Here is a 7,445-nt window from a genome sequence, read left to right on the forward strand (position 1 = left end):
AGAGGAACCTTGCATTGTGATCAGCTTCTGTTTTAGACATTTCTATAATATAATATCTAAACTAAACAGAAGAAACACAAACACTTAAAAAAAAAAAATTTCCAAAACTGTTTCTTAACTGTTTTGGATTTTTGTTCCTTAACTGTTTCTCTTATCAACTTCTTGTTGGAAGTTTCCCCCCTTCCCCCTCTCATCCTCTTTCTTTCCTTCCTTTCTTCTCTTCTTTTTCTCTCGATGTACCAATTGTCGAGTTTTTCCTCAATAATATTTTTGCCATTTCAAAAAAAAAAAAAACACAAACACAAACGTACTAAATTAATATCATAAACATCACAAAAAGTTTTTAAATTGGTGAATAATTATCATTCGAAACATCAACATTGTATATCTTTTCCTCTCGATGTATCCATTGTCGAGTTTTTCCTCAATAATATTTTTGCCATTTCAAAAAAAAAAAAAAAACACACAAACACAAATGTACCAAATTAATATAATAAACATCATAAAAAGTTTTAAAATTGGTGAATAATTATCATTCAAAACATCAACATTGTATACATCATGTTGAGAATAGAGAAGGCATTTAAGTTCATCTAGAACATAAAAAAAAAATTAGAATTAAGAATAATTGCATGATAAATAGTATCTTTCATTTTTTTATGGGGTCAACTGTAACGACCCTGATTTTTGGTAAATAAAAATTTCGTTAAATATTTAAATTTTATTTTAATTCCTTGGATTTGCTACTAAAAATTTCTTCTTTTTTTTATTTTTTATAATCCGTCATAATTAGATTTGAGACTTATAAAATTATATCTTTCACGCCGAGTAATCTAGTCATTTTCTAAAAAACAAGTATGCTTATAAAAGCACTTGTATATTTTCTTATCGAGTTAGATAAAATCTTTAAATTTTATTTCTTGGCTAGAAATCCTACTTGGCAAGTAGAGTTAGTTTCCAACCGATTAGTTGGAAGAACCGGACCACCGATTCACCTAGTTACAATTCCCTAACCCTAGATGGACCTTTTTGACCGTCTTTGAGCCTTATGAAACCCTTCGAACCCTATTGAACCATTAGGCCATAGGAGTAATCATTTTATTCCTATGTTTAGTCATTTCAAACCCTAATTATGACCAATATTCCTTTACCCCTTGGACCATAATTGTTAGGGAAATTTTTATCCCTTGGTTAATAGACATTTGACTTGCCAATATGCATGATAAGACAAGTCATACATGGAATCTCATCATTTTGCTTCCTTTGGAAGCAAGGCTAGCTTTGCCATGCATGCACACCTATGTTCTAGACTTAAACCTAATAATTCTAGACTTACTTTCCTAGACATATGCACCTAGGAGGGAGAGAGAGGCCGAGAGTGAGAGAGTGGGGTGGAGTGTGTGCATAAGTTTTGATTACTTACACAAGCAACATTTATAGCCTTAAGCCTATTTTTGACCACTTGCCAACCCATTTCTAATCTTTCAAAGTACAAAGTTAGCCAATGATTTTATTCTTTCTTACAAGCAACCTTCCCATAGACTTGACAAGTCAAAAACCCTTCATGATGGCCTAAGATTTGGCCTAAATTGGAAAAGACAAGTCATGGAAGGCTATGACTTGATTGAAAGGCTTGAAATGACCACTCAATGGAGCAAATCCATGGGAGAAAGGAGAGAGGGGAGGGCCGGCCATAGAGGAGGGAGGAGGAGCTCAAGTGTTGCCTATAAATAGCAAGCTCACTTTAAGTTTCAACTCACACCTTCACTCCTTTGCTCTCACTCCTCTCTAGAAACCATTTTCATTTCCAGTCAGCCTACTGCCCTTCACAAATCTCCGTTTTTCTCCTGCTTAGAGTAGTTTTTAGAATCAACTCCCTTCGGGAAAGTTGTAGAGCACTTCGAGACCTTCAAGTTAGACCCAAGAACCACCCCAATCGGTGAAGAAATGACAAAGATATTGGCATCCGAAGTTCAGTAAAAATCTCGGATTTCCATTTCCAGACAGCATACTGTCTCTTCATTTATCACCATTTTTCTCCTACCTAAAGTAGTTTCTAGGATCAACTTCCTTCACGAAAGTTGTAGAGCACTTCGAGAGCTTTAATTTCAACCCAAGAACGATCATATTCGGCCAAATATTGACCGAGTTACTGCCATCCAAAATTTGGTCCAGATTTGTAAGTTTCACCGCCCGTAGAAATCTTCCAACTAGCTTATTCGGCCCCGACTAGTTTCGGATCAAGGTAGATTAATCTTACTCACTATCTCTATGTATAACGTAGGATAATCTTAACTCCTATCTCTAAGTATACATAAACGTTCTTTTAGCCGTTAAACTCTAAATGTAAATGTATGATGCTTGTATGTTGAGAAATGCATAAGAAACTTGAAAGATGTTTTTCCTAAAAAGATGAAAAGGAATGGGAGTACGTTAAACATATCGACTTTATTTTTCCGGAAAAGCATATGTTGTTTAGAACTTCACAAAAAGGAAGAAAGAACGATTTTCAAAAGTCAAGACTTTATCGTTTGATTAGAAGTATTCGTGTTTGATATTTGAGATGGTTATAAGCATGATTATTAATATAAAATTGGATGATCTTGCTAGTTTAGTTTCAAGATTACAATGAATGATTTATGTAGAAAGTCCTACCGCGGAGTCTACGCATAAAAACGAGACACGGAAATTGAGAGAATAGAAACATGACACCTAAGGTGTGGTTAACAAGAAAAATGTATTCCGATGATGGAAATATTTTGAAACTACATAATGACCGGTTTTGGGTGGCATTATGTGAGTTGTGTGCGTGTGCAAAAGTAAGATTTGTTAAAAACCCAATGAGAACCCGGAGCGGCGGAATCATTGTGGGGATACTCGGGAACCCGGAGCGACGGAACAGAGAGTTTAGATTTCGAAAACCCCAAATGGGAACCCGGAGCGGCGGAACCATTGTGGGATACTCGGGAACCCGGAGCAGCGGAACCGAGGGTTTTGAATTGTGTGTGTTCCCATGGGAACCCGGAGCGGCGGAACCATGGTGAGGTATGGCTTGGTTATCCGCGGTACGGAGCCAATGCAATCGTGTGCCAATGGGAACCCGGTGCGGCGGAACCATTGTGAGGATACTCGGGAACCCGGAACGGCGGAACCGAGGTTGGGTGTGTTAAATAAATGATTTTTGAAAGATGGATTGGTATGTGAAAATGTTGACACGGTCTACGATGAGTCGCGTAGGAGAAACTCAAAAAATTTTGGACACCAATGATAGTTATATAGCGATTGCGGATGTGTTATTGATATTGTCTTTTGTAGCTGTGTATACACGTATCATGTGGAAATCGATGTTTTATTATGACCTGTTGTTTGTAAGTTATGGATTAATGGGTATGGGATTGTTCTATTGAGCATTGTAGCTCACGGTGTTACCTTTTGGTGACCCTGACATATTATATCGGTGGCGACGCTGGTATAATGTGTCAGACCTTGTATATTATCAAGATAAACAGTACACCTTGGAGGCTTTTGGAGCTGAGGAATTGGCTAGGATAGAGGAGCAGGTGGAGCTGTAGTTAGGGACCCTAGTTTCCCTCCCTTGTGTAATAAAAGTACTCTTGTGAGAGTTATGATGTAATAAAGAGCCAGACTCTATTTAGATTTTCAATGAAATTGCCTTCTTTAACGTACCCAAAATTGAGAGCGTTACATCAACTAACCCCAACCATTGCGTGTGGAATCACCCCTATTCATCAAGTTTTCATAGTCTGAAAAAAGATCAACACTTTCCTTGGAACTTAATAATTAAAAATAGTGAAAAAAAAATTCAAAAAAAAAAAAATCTCCTTCATTGTTGATTCTTGAATACAGAGGGAGGAAAATAGCAAAACAAATAGTTTTCTCTTTCACTTTCGTCCTTGAGTATTTTCCAAAATAGTAATGAACCTTACTATATTTCTTCCATGAATTACCTAGTTGCAGGCTTTGACTACTAGGCCCGATGGAGAGATCCATTTAAGTTTGCATTTCTTGGTCTTCGTCCACTCAGCTAAAGAAAATCATCCAAATTTCCCAATGGTTTATTTCCCTTTTTTGTTTGTCTCCAAATATTTTTCCTCTGTTTCCACCAGATTGAACTGATTATGTATATGAGGGAAGGTCAGAAATTGCGTAAATAACAAATCATTTAAATTTACCCAAAAAAAACAAATCATTTACACACGAAGACTGCTCACTCTCCTTGAAGACTCGCACAGTATAGCTGAGATGGTTCTGCAACTGGACACTAGTTAGCAAAAGAATGCGCCGAGCCGCCCCATAATGTGTTGGTCGGTTGAACTTATCCTAAGCCACTTAATTCGCGTGCACGTATGTGACCGGCTGCAACACGAGCGTCAAAGCGTCTTTGAACATATCGCAAACTACTAGAAAATCCGCGAGAGAGCGAGGATTGAGAGCTCGTATACAGCTGCAGTACGAGATCGAGAGCGGGAGCACATAGCTTTTTGAGGGAGTATGTGAATAATGTGACTAAGGATTTATCTGTAGCAGCGTATAAAGTGAGCCCAATGTATGGATCTGTTATTTCAAAGCCCATTGTAATGACATCTAGGCTTTGTTTTCAAAAGTCTAGGATTAAGGGCTCAATGACAGGTTAGATGTTTGTTAGGCCCAAAGGGCTTTTCTTTTCTTTTCTCTTCTTTTTTTCATTTTGGGCCTTGGGGGTGATACAAAAGGGATTGAACCCGCGACAGGATAAAAAAAAGAAAAAAGAAAAAACCCACCTTGACGACCATTAGTTTACGGAAGAAAGTTTGTTGGGCCCAGAGCCAGCCCCAACAGCAAGGCCCAAGAAGAGGCTTGGGGCTTGGGCATTCCAAAAATTTCAATTTTTAGGGCACTCTAATATTTGGGAAAATGACAGCGAATGTGTTTTGATAATTAATACCCGCCAAGAACATGCTGAAAATGTTCTTGGCGGGTGTTAATTATCAAAACACGTTCTTAGCCGTCATTTTCCCCTAATATTTTTACTATTTGGGTTTGAGTAGGACTCTTTTTAAGCCTAATAGAATAAAAAAAAATGCTCAATTAGAGGTAATGAGTTAACCTAATCCGCCATCTCATAAGCTCAAGTGCCCAACCCACTAAATCCCCAAAATCATTTCTCCCAAATTACCGAATAACACCTCCCCATAATCGTTTCCCCCAAAACCCACTCCAAAAACTTAACGATATCGTATTTTGTATTCGTATATAATGATTAGTATAACTTTATATTGGATTGGCTTTCTTGTATTGTGATTGTTGCTAAAAATATTAGGCTTTGGACACTAAAAACCTTTGGGCCAACATGATTTTAAGGCTAAGTTCCGATTCCTTTCGTTAAGAAGAATCAATAGAAATAAAAAAATCGTCGCAAAATGTACAAAAGAGAAAAAAAAATTAAATAAAAATAAAACCAAAAAATCCCTTAGCGGAACTTAACCTTAAGGCATTTTAAGGCCTCAACGCCTCGTCTTTTGAAGGAACGTTTTGCCTAGTATCCAAAGGTTTTTGCTTGTCAATCCAACTAAAAAATTCTGCAAAATGGCAAAAAGGTTACGACATGAAAATGAAACGGAAAAGTAATACGACCAAAAAGAAATGCAATACAGAGTAAATTGGTTCGCTATTTTACTCTTGTATTCTTAACTAATTTAAATTGGAGTGGACCTCTTCTAGATTCCATCTTGTGCCTTTTCATGGTTTGAGTTGGGAATTCCATGTTGGGTACCTCTACTATCACTTTTTTGATTGGCCATGTGCCCGACTTCATAGTTGGTCTGCTTTTGCAATACGTGTTTCGTCGGTCTAGATATTGATAGTTTTGACTTCATTTTTGTAACTTGTGATGCAATTTTGTATTGCCTTCATATTTTCGAGATTCTCTCTTGTTAAAAGGGAAAAAAAATGGGGTAGTCAAGCACTTTTTTTAGTCGCTTATTTTGTAATGGTACTCCTTCCGTTCATAATGTGTCCAGTATGCAAAATGATAATTCAAAATTTTTGCATAATGCATAAGTAGAATTCATCGATATATCTAGTAAATTGTTCATTTTTTTATTTTTTTTTATAAAAATTATATTATTTTTACGTTTCCATTTTACGAACTAAACAAACATGATGGGGCGAAGTATTTACTTTAGAACTTATCCCTAGGGCTGCAAACGAGCCGAGCCGAGCCGAGTTTAAGAGTGTTCGAGCTCGGCTCGCCAAAAATTTAGTTGGCTCGAGCTCGGCTCGAGCTCGTGACCAGCTGCAGAACTCGAGCTCGAGCTCGGCTCGAGATGTACTTACAGAGCTCGAACTCGGCTCTCGTTTATGATTACTTACAGAGCTCGAACTCGGCTCGTTTATATATATATTACTTACAGAGCTCGAGCTCTGTAAGTAATATATATATATAAAATATAGTTGGACTCGCGAGCCAATTCGAGCCGAGTTTCGACTAGCTCGAGCTTGGCTCGTTTCATAAACGAGCCGAACATTTTAGCTCGAGTTCGTTCGTTTGTGTCTCGAACCGAGCCGAGCCGAGCTTCGAGCCGCTTGCGAGCAGCTCAGATCGTTTGCAGCCCTCCTTATCCCCATACCAACCCAACCGGCCGACTGGAAAAAATATCATTTATTAGATTTTATTAATCGTCTCTATCCACCATGATGAAATGAATAGATATCAAGTCGGCACATGCGAAAGGACCCACCTCTAATATTTGATTTTCCCTTTTGTTTTAAATTAATGATCAGATCTTTTAAAATATGTTTCCCTTTTCTTTGTTTTACCAGCACTTTTTTCAAATCCAAAAATTGAAGACTACAGTTTCATCATACGAGTAGTCTTCCACCTTGCGATGCAGTGATTAATTGGGTTAAGATTGTCACCTCTAGGTAAGAGAAAGTCTTCGTTTAGTCGATCTCCACACAATATTCCTAATTAACTTGTTCCGGTATTAAAAGGTTAATAAAACAACAATGTCGCTACACCAATTTCATGATAGTATTCCGATTTTTATCGAGCTCTGAGGGTAGAACACGTAACAGTATGCTCTACTAGGCATGACTGTTCGGCTCGGCTAAAGGGTGGTCGGTTTGCACAGTTCCATGCCCGCTCTCCCGTCTTTCCCCTGCAGCGGCACAACTCCAAGAGATCGTGGGGAAAATCACTACTCCCCCGACCCCGCGATTGTTGGTCCTCCTAGAGCCACTCACTCCATGAAGGGCATGGCGTTTGGGAGAAGGTTTTTAAATCAGAAATGCTAAGGACAAAAAAATAATACCCCGAAACTACCCCGAAAAGATTAACTAGTGGTCGAGATTCATTTTGATGTGTGTGACCCAATCATCAAAGTGATTCTCAACCACTGATTACTGTTTTCGGGGTACTTTCGGGATAAATTTTCTTTGTACCT

The sequence above is a fragment of the Rhododendron vialii genome, chromosome 11a (genome assembly GCF_030253575.1).
Source record: "Rhododendron vialii isolate Sample 1 chromosome 11a, ASM3025357v1".
Classification (NCBI taxonomy): domain Eukaryota; kingdom Viridiplantae; phylum Streptophyta; class Magnoliopsida; order Ericales; family Ericaceae; genus Rhododendron; species Rhododendron vialii.